At 44.5% G+C, this 12,369-nt stretch overlaps 1 long non-coding RNA gene across 1 annotated transcript; it reads right to left on the minus strand.

Moving 5' to 3' along the window:
* Positions 1–9,306: 9,306 nt before the first annotated feature.
* On the minus strand, positions 9,307–12,122 carry LOC120437615. Its single transcript, XR_005611288.1, has 4 exons — positions 12,061–12,122; positions 11,850–11,974; positions 9,876–10,395; positions 9,307–9,321 (listed from the first exon to the last, which is right to left on the minus strand). It is a non-coding gene; the product is annotated as an uncharacterized LOC120437615 (long non-coding RNA).
* Between the last annotated feature and the right edge of the window lie 247 nt (positions 12,123–12,369).

The raw sequence follows: 12,369 nt of genomic DNA on the forward strand, positions 1-12,369 counted from the left end.
ACCATTCACGCTCACATTCACACCTAGTGACAATTTGGATTATCCAATTGACCTATCCCCTCAAACTGCATGTCTTTGGACGGTGGGAGGAAGCCGGAGTACCCGGAGGGAACCCACGCAAACACGTGGAGAACATGCAAACTCCACACATAAAGACCCCGGCCTGATGGCGGAATTGAACTCAGGACCTTCTTGCTATGCTAACTATGACTATGATAACTATGACTATGACAGCGATACCACCGTCTTTCCCTCGCCCAGTTTGAGGACCTGCTTTCCCGCGTCAGTCCCAGGATCGCCCGCCTAGACACCAACTACAGGCGCTCAATCCCACCTGCAGAGCGCCTGTCCATCTGCCTGCGGTTAGTAGAAGTGTTTAATACGGTAGTCCTTTATTGATACCTGTGCTAATATATGCTAAACCATCCGTTTATACACTGCTAACATGGCTGTGGTATGCTAACAGTGAATGCCGTTGGTGTTTACTGATAGCAAACTGTGGTACGGAGATGACTGTTTATAATATTTCTAGTGATACTCGACAGTTCTCATCAAGTCCCGATTTAATTCGATTTATGCTGTTATCAGTGTTAGCAACGATAGCATGGCTGTGGTGTCATATCAATGCATGCTCTCGGTGTTTGCTGATATCAAACTGTGGTATGAGGACCACTGTTGGTAATCTTTGTAGTGATACTCACTCCTTTTTTCTTTTTTATTTAGACCTGGTTTAATTCTGGTATAGTTGAATATTTGTATATAATCCTTGCAGCTGTCAGACTCTATAACAGGGGTCAGCAGCCTTTCTTTAAACTGAGAACTAGATGAAATTGTGAAGTTTGGTTCATCTTTAGTTATATGGTTCTATCTAGCATATTCTATCTTGATAAGTCTTATCACAGGTTAATTTGTCAAAATTATTAACAATGATTTAAGCAAGGAAAGGGCTACATGTCAACATACAACTCTTTATTTCTATTAATGTCTTACTTCATTCCTACCTGATTGACATGTCTAGGGATTATGAGTGATTGGCTCACTGTAGTGGTAAAAGTTGCTACCAATCAAATTATGATATGTTAAAGTTAAAACAAAACACAACTGACTGTTTTATATTTATCTAATATATATCATGTAATTATCCTTATAATTACAACATGTTTTATGTTAGATTTATGTTTTGTAATTTAAATCTGACATCACAAAAGTATTTTGGAATTTGAATCATGTATTTTGTAACTGCAGTACACATAATACTAATTTTGAACAATTTTGTCCAGGTCCCTTGCCACCGGGGACTCCTTCAGGAGCATCACGTTCAGTTTCAGAGTCGGTGTGTCCACAGTGTGCCAGATCACCCCTCAGGTAGCGACGGCCATCTGGGACTGTCTAGTGGACGACTTCATGGCTGTGCCTTCACCTGGAGACTGGCGGTCCATCACAGAGGGATTCCAGGAGCGCTGGGACTTCCCTCTCTGCTGTGGAGTTCTGGATGGGAAGCACGTCCAGACAAAGGCACCCCATATATCATATAGGAGACACACACTGATATACACTAAATATTTATTTCATTTCTCTTTTTGTGGTGCCCAAATTTATGCACCTGCTTGATTTTGTTTAAACAATTATTGCACACTTTTTGTAAATCCGGTAAACTTCTTTTCACTTCTTAAATATCACTGTGTGTGTCTCCTGTATGATATATTTAACTGACATTTTTTATTGTAACAACAAACGATTTATACAGGAAAATAATGGCTATTAACAAGGTTGCCCAAACTTTTGCATCGTACTGTATTTGTATATTTTGTCGTTAGTATAACATGAAATAAATTCTACATTGTTAGGATCCCTGGGTCATCGACCCAGTGGTTTGTGTTTTGGTTCTTTGAGTTTGTTATTTCATTATATTCTAGTTTTGCTTTTTGGGTTTTTGGATTATTCTTAGTTTGGGTTCTCTGGGTGGGTTCTGTTAGAGTTTTAGTGTTCTGGTTTTCTGTCTGTTATTCTGAGTTGCTGTCTCCCCTGTTTGCTGTATCCCCACGTCCAGTCAGTGTCTGTGTCTGCCCTGGTCCCACGTCTTTGTTCCCTTTGTTATAATGCCTGCCTGAGAGTCTGTGTTATGTTTCCTGTTTTACTTTGAAAGTCCATTTCTCATGTTAGTGTATCTGGTTTTGCTCTCCTTGTCTCGTTAGTCCTGATTTGCCCCAGCTGTGTTTCCCTCCTGTTGCCCATTCCCTGATTGCTCCCTCTGTGTACTTAAACCCTGTGTTTCTTTGAGTCAGTGTCGCGTCGTCCCTCATGCTGTGTGTATCTCCCTGTGGCTCCCTGTGTGTGTTTTGTTAGATTCTTTTCAGTTTAGGTTTTGTAGGTTTTCTTTGTTCAGCAATAAAGCTGTTTTGAGTTCACCGTTTTGTCTCCGGAGTCTGCACCTTGGGTCCTATTCCTGTCTGCACACAGCCGTAACATGACAGAACGACGCGACCAGAACATGGACCCCGCAGACGTTTTCACTTCGGAGTCAGACGCTGAGATGGAAAGGCTGGTTAAATTGCTGGACCGCATATCCCAGTCCGATAGCCTACGGGCTATGTCTGTGGGACTGAGCACAGTGGAAGCAATGGTGAGAACCAGCCCTCGGCTTCAGCAGTTTGCTTCGGATGCCAATCTGGGCAGCACGATCGCTGCATGGAGGGAGCAGGTCAGGGCAAGTGAGCTCGCCCTCTCTCTCACCACGCCAATGCAGCAGCGGTCTGAGCTCGCCGTAAAGCAGCTTCCGCAGCGGTCACCACAGCGGGACAGAGTTTCCGCACCGCTGCCACGGACTTCCTCTCCCTCCCCACGCCAGCGGGGATCTCGTTCACCTATCCGTTCGCCTGCCTTTTTCCTGGCGGCTATGTGGTCAGGGGATGAGGAGGAGGTCTCCGTTTCTCCACCGGTTCCTATTTCCTCATCCCGAAGGAAACAGCGTTCATGCCGCCGCCACTCCAGAACTGTTGAGCAGACTCCTCTCAGGGGAAACAGTGACTGTTTATTGCATGCTCCATTTGAGCATTCTGACTCTGGACATTCTGACGTCACACCCACTGTGAGTAACATTGTGTTTCACTCCGAGGATTCTGTTTCATCTGAGCCAGCTAATACAGAGACTGTTAGCCAAGATGCTTCTTTGGATTGTTTAGTTTTCCAGCCTTCTGTTTCCGCTGGGGGTTCTGGAGAACCGCACCAGCCTTTGTTTGCCTCCGCTGGGGGGTCCGAGGGGCCCGTCCAGCCTTCTGTTCCCGCTGGGGGTTCTGGTGAACCAAACCAGCCTTTGTTCGTCTCCGCTGGAGGGTCCGAGGGGCCCGTCCAGCCTTCTGTTCCCGCTGGGGGTTCTGGAGAACCGCGCCAGTCCTTGTTCGTCTCCGCTGGAGGGTCCGAGGAGCCCGTCCAGCCACTGCCACCTGTCTCCGCTGGAGGGTCCGAGGGGCCCGTCCAGCCACTGCCACCTGTCTCCGCTGGAGGGTCCGAGGGGCCCGTCCAGCCACAGCCACCTGTCTCCGCTGGAGGGTCCGAGGCCCGCCCAGCCACAGCCACCTGTCTCCGCTGGAGGGTCCGGGGCCCGCCCAGCCACAGCCACCTGTCTCCGCTGGAGGGTCCGAGGCCCGCCCAGCCACAGCCACCTGTCTCCGCTGGAGGGTCCGAGGGGCCCGTTCAGCCACAGCCACCTGTCCCCGCTGGAGGGTCCGAGGAGCCCGTTCAGCCTCCTGCCTCGTCGGCTGGGGGTCTTGGAGGACCCAGCCAACACATCCTCATCTCTACTGACGGTTCCGGGGAGACCGTTCAGCCACCACCTACGTTGCCGCCTGCAGCGCCCACATCGTTGCTTGCAGCATCCCCGCCTGCGGCAGCTTCATCCACGCCGCCAGCAGCAGCAGCAGCTTCAGCTCCGCCGTCGCCGGGTCCAGCTTCAGCTCCGCCGTCAGCGCCACCTTCGCCCGGTCCGGCCTCCGAGTCTTCGCCTGGTCCGGCTTCGGCTACTGCTTCGCTTGGTCCTGCCTCGGCCACGCCACCGTCCGGACCACTTCCTGCGCCTCGACAGCGCCGGCCTCCTTCCAGGCCTCCGTTTGCACGTCCTCGCCCTTCCGGCCTGCTCGCCCTGCCCGGCCTGCTCGCCCTGCACGCCCTGCACGTCCTGCACGTCCTGTCCGGCCTGCTTGCCCTGCACGTCCTGTCCGGCCTGCTTGCCCTGCACGTCCTGTCCGGCCTGCTCGCCCTGCACGTCCTGTCCGGCCACTTTCCAGGCCAATGACTGGACGTCATTGCCGTCATGGACGGCCCCCTGGACTTTTTGTGAACTGTTTTCCTGGCCGCCTGCGCCTGTCGTGAGCCTGTTATTGTTCTGTTGCTTTCCGGGCTCTGGTGTTTGTGCTGTTTTTGTTTCTGGCTCCTTGTTTGGTTTGTTTCGAGCCCTTCTAGTTTTGCTTTTTGGGTTTTTGGATTATTCTTAGTTTGGGTTCTCTGGGTGGGTTCTGTTAGAGTTTTAGTGTTCTGGTTTTCTGTCTGTTATTCTGAGTTGCTGTCTCCCCTGTTTGCTGTATCCCCACGTCCAGTCAGTGTCTGTGTCTGCCCTGGTCCCACGTCTTTGTTCCCTTTGTTATAATGCCTGCCTGAGAGTCTGTGTTATGTTTCCTGTTTTACTTTGAAAGTCCATTTCTCATGTTAGTGTATCTGGTTTTGCTCTCCTTGTCTCGTTAGTCCTGATTTGCCCCAGCTGTGTTTCCCTCCTGTTGCCCATTCCCTGATTGCTCCCTCTGTGTACTTAAACCCTGTGTTTCTTTGAGTCAGTGTCGCGTCGTCCCTCATGCTGTGTGTATCTCCCTGTGGCTCCCTGTGTGTGTTTTGTTAGATTCTTTTCAGTTTAGGTTTTGTAGATTTTCTTTGTTCAGCAATAAAGCTGTTTTGAGTTCACCGTTTTGTCTCCGGAGTCTGCACCTTGGGTCCTATTCCTGTCTGCACACAGCCGTAACATGACATACATGTGTCAAGTCGTGTGACAACATTTGCTGTGCAGTAGAACTGAGACATTAGTCATTATAAAAATTTATTTGAAAGAATATTAAAATTCTCAAACAAAAACATTTTTGTGCGCCTTTTTCCCCTCGCGGTGCAGGTGTCTATTTCCGAATGAGGGTCATAGTTATGGGTGTTTTTGTGCTGTTTTATCTATTGGACGTGATGGTTATCAAAACAAAACATGATAAATTTGACAAGTGCAGGAGACACAGCACGGAGGAGATTTGTCAATCAGGCTGCAGAATGCAATGCTGTACTGTGCAAAAAAAAAAAAAAAAGCGAGGCAGCAACGGATGAGCGGGACCACTGTGTGCTGTTTATTAATAAACAAAATATATTCCTATATGACAACATGCATAAAAGCAGAACGGTATTTGTACATCAGTGGGAAAATAGCGGTGGCTTGCTAGCTTTTGTGCAGCTTCCCCGGGTCAGTGAAAAATGTAAAAAGAGAAATGAATGAACTTACCAGGTTGCCCGATCTCTTCACATTTCTTCCTCCAAGCTCGGCCCTTTATATTCCTGTCTCGGTACACAAAGCAGTTGGTGTCGTACAGCTCCAGGTTGTTTGCCACGGCGATGATTAGTCTTCCCTCCATTGAAGAATGAAGGGCTTTGGCTGGATCTGCCCCTTTGACCTAGGGTTACAGCCGCGTCACCAGGCTCCTGATTGGTTGTCGCGGCGCGATTTGACGCTGGAGTTCAGATTTTCCAACTCGAGAGGTTGACGCGATATGCGCGTATGCACAAAATGCAACACAAAAACTTACACGTGTGGTTTTCTTCGCAAGTCACACGTCCATTGACTTTACATGTAAACCTGACGCTCTGGCCGCCTCTATCGCGTTTGGTGTGAACACACCGTAACAGCAAATGGCTTCCTTTTATACTCTACCTGATTTAGGTGAGCGTCTGGAATAGCCCAAATGACAACATAAACCTCCCCATGAGAAAACATCCAACCCCAATGTAACACATCATAGACATAATTAGATTCATAGCAAGTCCTATAAATAACTCAATAACCTATAAACTTCAACCACTTCTATATCCATTAAAACACCTTAACCACACTCCCGTAGCCTGGCACATGGTTTGCTCCAGGAGCTCATAAGCAGGTGATTGAGCTTAGTGATGGGCAGATGAAGCTTCATGAAGCACTGAAGCTTTTCATCCAATTGGTTCACCCCAGCGCAAAGGGTCTTGAAGCTTCATTTGCTCTAGCAGGACATCTACTGGACGTAAAAATATTAGTTGGCATGAATTTGAAGAGTGTGGCATTTTGCACACAGCCTGTAAATGTCAACAACAAAAGGAGTGTGTAAAACATGTATATTGTAGTGATGGCAGTATACTGTGTGTATTTATACTGGCAGTATGGAAAATGATTATTTGGAAATGCTTCAAATGGAAATGATCGTTTACTGTGAGGTGAGGTGTGGTTGGGGTTTGGACAGTAGTTGTGCTTTTGTAACGCTGAGGTATGGACAGCTACACACTGAGGCTTTGAGCCTCAGTCCTGCCTGTTCACATTTTATTCTGAAAAAACTAAATTTTCACTGCTTTTATGTAGAGCTGGGCGATAGAACGATAACGATATGTATTGCGAAATAACTTTTTCACGATAGAAAAATTAAACTATTGCGATAGACCTCATTTCTCTTGTCCTCTTAAAAAAAAAGAACAGCCAATCCAAATTAAGTAGCACAGAGCCGAACCAATCACAGCCGCAGCGTCACGTCACGTGACTTGTTATGTACAGCACAAGCGCCAAGGCGCACATGTGTATTTGTTTTTGCAGCCGTGCAGCCCGGGTAATGAAGGAAAGGAGTTTGCCGACTAGAGAAAAATCAACCGAGAGCGTGAGCGAAGGTTACCGAAGAAAAAACAGATGATGGTTCCAATGCCGGAGAGCTTGTCGAACAGAAGGGCCACAGAAGTTCCGTAGTGTGAAGGTATTTCGGCTATTTCAAGTCTGACAAAAACAGATTAGCGCGCACTGTAAATTGTGTCAAAAGCAAGTCTGGAAATACAATAAAGCGGTGCATGCTCAATCTCTGACTGAAAGCGCTAATTCGTCATTCGGCTTTTGTCAGACTAAAGTAACTGTTAAAACTGTTTGAAAAGCTAAGCTATACAACAAGGAGAGATTGAGAATTTCCTTTTAGTTCTCAGTTTATTTGATATTGACAAAAGTTAGTCAATTTTGTCTGTTCTTCTGTAAAACAAACTAAGATTTATTTTTAGAATTAATATTTTGTTTCTAAGTGGAATTGACAATTTAGTGGTCTGTTTTGTTTGTTCTATTTTGAAACTTAAACGCTTTAGCGGCTGCCTTTTGTGTAGTTTGCAATATTTGCCTTTATTTATCTGAAACTGAAGTCTCATGTTCCTTAAGTACATCTACCCTGTTGAACTTATTATGGGAAATAAATATTTAAATCAAAACAAGCTGGTGATTATTTCACATTTTACTTGTGAGCAACGGCACATTTAAATCTTATAAATATAGTTATTTGGCTTATATTGTGATATATATCGTTATCGCCTGAAATGAAAAAAACATATCGTGATATGAAAAAATCTTATATCGCCCAGCTCTACTTTTATGACCTTTTTAGTGGGGAGAACATAGCTAGGATTTAATGATTTAACAAATCTTTTAAATCCTTTGTCCTCCACAATGCTAAATGACTGGGAGTCCTCAATCACCATGCTAACCAGGTCTTCATCTATTTGAGATTGTTCTCCTGAGGAAAGACAATAAAAACAAAGCACAAATATAAATATCACACACGTAACTTATTACAGTTGTATAATATTGTTATATCATTTCGTAACATTACTATATTATCATGGCATTTGATGGCTCACCTGGTCTTGCTCCACAATCGGTGTTCCCCTTATACTCATGCAAACCCCCAGAGCATGGATGAGGTGTTGTTGTTATATCCCAGCTCCCTGGCACATAGCAAACACGTCACCTTGTACAAAAGTAAAGACAGCTTAACATAAATTGTATTGCACCATCAGTATTATGAAAATACATCTTCTGTAGAAATTTACATACCTTGTTGGGAGGAATAAGATCAAAATGTCCCCACACAGGGGAGGACATCCTCCTCTTCTTAGCTGGCTCCATTCTCTCCTGACTTTCGCTCCTCACTCTCCTAAACCTCCAAACTCTCTCCAAACTCTCACTAACCGCAACTCTCCATCAAACACCCACATTTTGAATGAAGTCTGAGGGGTTTATATCGCTGTCATAGCTCGCAGCAAAGTTCGAATCGCTTTATGAACCAGTCACGTGGTACAGCCGGGCAGCGAGGCTTCGGACGTCATCATTTTCAGCTCCTCCCATAAATGAAGTAAGCCTCGATACGTGCATCGCTGAAACGCCCCCTCCATTACTCCACACAAGCTTCGAAGCCTCGATACAGAACATCACATCACTAATTGAGCTACTTTGACTCTTTTGCACCACATCCTGCAAAAGAAGCAACCAGGAAAGGTGAGAAATGTTAACACTTCTCTTTTTACATATACAAAGAATTTAGGTTACAGACAAATGATTAAATGTGAACAGCTCTAACTCTGCTTCTTTTCCTGACACAGGTAGGATGGCCCCTGTCTCTTCACCTTTCACAAGCAGTCACTTAAATACTAACTCAAATAAACCTAATAAAGGATCACTAACCACAAATGTATGTTTTTCCTTATTATATAGTTTTTAATTCCCAATCAGTCAGTCAATTAATAAAAATAGAAGCAATTGTAATGGAACTTCTGGTCTCCATTACAATTACCATGTGTTTAAAATGGAACCTAATCCTAACCCCACCTCTAAGTGGTCACCAAGTGGACATTAAAAGGTTAAACTGCTGTCATATATAAAGAAGCCGCTGTGTTGTAACACCCAGTATTACCAGTAGGAGGCAGCAGATTTCAAATGTTATTCATGGCTATTTCAAGCTTCACTGAGAGGGTTAGCAGGAGGAGCTCTGAGCCGAATCACGAGTCACATGTTCATGAATCTACTTTCTCCCTTCAGCGCTCTGTTTTCTGATAACAGCACCAATTTTATTGTCCTGTGTCACTAAATAAATAATTTATTTCCTAACAATAAAAACACACTGTACTTTCCCCCCCTTTTTTGTCAGCTAGATAATAAAGAACCTGTAATACATTTATTGGTTAGTTGAGCTCGAACAAGTCATATTTTCCATCTGGCACCTTTTTGAAACTACAGACAAGCAACAGACAAACCTGTTGAAAGATTTTATTATGTTTATGTTTAGAAGTACATTTTGTTTAAGGTTTTCTAGATGTGTTTGCTCTTTTTTACTAGAGAAGTTACATTGTGCAAGCTTTGTGTGCATTCCAGAGCTCTCTGACTTTCACACACACATCCTGGGAGCATGAGAGAGGTTGTACCTTCTCTTTCTGATTTATGGTATAGGAGGACACCTACTCTGTATCTGTTTTAGTCTAAGAGCCTTTTGTTTAGATGTACCGTTAGACTCCTGGCACCAGCTTTGGGGAGTCTTCACGGGGTCATACCTCGACCCCGCACACACACACACACACACACACACACACACACACACACACAAGGTATACGTTATATGTTAATGAAACTATGCATATTCATGTAACCACAATAAAAGAGCAGTGTTACGGGGGAACGGACGAGAGCAACTGGGGTCAAGCGAAGGAACGGCGCCTGTCCAGTTCTCTCCCGTGCACGTTAATTTGTAAAACCTGTCTGAGTGTCACTTATTCCAAGCTGAGTTGAATTACAGGAAAACTCCTGACAAAACCAGATCCCCAAACGTAGTATCGAACAAAGATAAAGGAAATATAGAAAACAGTAAAACTCCAGAGGACGCAGCATTATAATAACAGATGACTTTTTTAATGTCAGACTTTTAAAATGCTGCTTTTACCAAAAGGAAAAAGTAGAAAATCCAAAGGGTTTAAAGAGAGAAATTTATGAAAGTCTGGAGCCTGGTAGTGAACCACAAGAGAAAAGACGTCTCATATATTGGAAACAACTAATCAACTGAAAGTTGGTGTTAGATTCTATTCAATGGAAACATATTCAATTATATTTTATTTGATACAGATTTATTTCTAATGTCTATTTTACAGGAACAAAAAACAGGATAAAACTTTTAACTTCTATGAGACTAATTAGGGAAGAAGACATGTATTATATACGGATGTCCTCTGGTCTGAAGTGCTGGGGGGACCAGTTAGAGACCAGCAGCTGGATGTCAGTGGTTGGACTGGTGGACTACTTCAGTGAAGAGTAGACGACGTCTGTCTCTGGTTTAAAGTCTGAACACAAACACACACAGTTCAAACAACAGGAAACATGATTACAAGCTTACATGTGATTGAAGACTTCAATGATTACAAGTGAAGCGGACATTTAGTTTAAGGCCACAGGACAACCCAGCCCAGAACTTTAGAGACCGAGTATGCGTGGGCCCACCTTAGTGTTTAACTATCCTGTTTCATTAAGACCGGTGGGAGCGGGCATGCTCCATTTTGCGTAGCTATTTTTAAATCCCTGTAGAACTGGAACCACGTAAGCTAGTGGAATATTTTTATTTATATTTTTTTTGCATAAGAAACTGGAGGAGTTGTACTTGCATCTTGTGCAATTAGTTTGCCCTATAGGTCATGGTTTCCCTCCACATATGGCTTTGCAAAAATTACATTAAAAGCACTTGCAGTGACAAAAACAAAATTTTTTTGTAATGTTGCATCGCAATGGCAGTAAGTCTCTTTTAAAAAAGCAGCTGGTTTTCTGACAACAGCGAGCTGTAGTATTAAACACACACAGCCTCTGTTGTGACCAGAAGCTTCCACTGTGGTTAAAATGTGTTAAAACGTCATGTTCACTGTGTTGCAGATGTTGAGAAATTAGAGTAGTGTGACAAACACACACTGTGTTTCCACAGCGTAGTTATTATGTTGTGTAGTTGTTATGCACCATGTTAGTAGTTGACATATTAGCATGAAGGATAAGGTACTTAACAACAGCACCACAGCTGTGTCACAGCACTGTTTGTGAAGCTGCATCGTGCAGACATGACTGATGGGTTGAAAGAGCTGCAGCAGCTCCTCACAGCTTTTTTTTTTCACCTGTCACTTTAGCTGTGAACCAATGAGTGATGGACAGAACGGCGAGGTGTTTGTGTGAACAGGAAGGTGTCGTCCACAAAGCTGCCATCTTCTTTCAGTGCAGCCTGAGACGCCTCACCACAAGCTGGAAAAACATGCAGCAGTGAGAACTCTCACCAGGTTCTGACTAACTGCGGTCGTCAGCAGGATGTTGCTGCTGTGTTTAACATGCAGAACTTTAGAAATGAAGCTTTAAATAAAGGACCGTTTGAGAGGCTGAAAACACAAATTTGATGATCTTTGGTCTCTTTATGTGTCTCATCTCAACCACTTGTTTGTGAACCACATCTGGGCCTCATCTGTGCGGCTACTGCACTGCCAAACACTCTGTGATCCAGATGTGGCTCAAAAATCAAGATACCAAAGGTTAATAACTTAAAGGCTATGTGACAGTTAGCTAAATAGATGCAATCGATGCCATCCAGCATCACAGATGCTAACAGAGCTGGAAATAAGCTCAACATATCCAGACTGGTTCATATCAGGTGGACCTGTACTCCCTGTTCACAACCACATAAGAGAGTGCAGACAAGTCTCATTTGACCCCCCCCCCCCAAAAAAAAAAAAAAAATCCTGTAAAATTACAAAAGTGTGAGTCTTACCTTCAGGTTTCCTATCAACATCTTGTCTCACCAGAGGAACAGGTAACACCAGTAGACTGATCCAACAGATGACAACACAGTAAGAACAGGAGGAGAGGTGGATGAAGGTGTGGATGTGTGTTTGTCTAAAATAAAGCAAACACAGTCATTAAGTTGTCGTCACATTGTGAATGTTGAAAGCTGCAGAAACACAGACAGGTGAGTGTGTCACCTGTGACAGTGATCCAGCTGGATGGAGACTCTCCATGACCGCTGATGTCACACTTGTAGAGGCCTTCATCAGACCTGGAAACATGCTGGATGGTCATGTGACCTGTAGGCTGCTTCCTGATGAGGGAGCCATCTTTATAGAAAGCAGCTGGGAGGTTGGAGGGAGTGGTCTTTGTTTTACAGAGCAGAGTGACGTCATCTCCCTCCATCACAGGGAGGACAGGACTCTGCAGGATCACTGATCCACCTCAACACAGAGACAAACTACAGCATTTCATCCATTTACACACAGCTTCATCAACACTAACTC

Source organism: Oreochromis aureus, linkage group 3 (genome assembly GCF_013358895.1).
Source record: "Oreochromis aureus strain Israel breed Guangdong linkage group 3, ZZ_aureus, whole genome shotgun sequence".
In the NCBI taxonomy this organism is placed as follows: domain Eukaryota; kingdom Metazoa; phylum Chordata; class Actinopteri; order Cichliformes; family Cichlidae; genus Oreochromis; species Oreochromis aureus.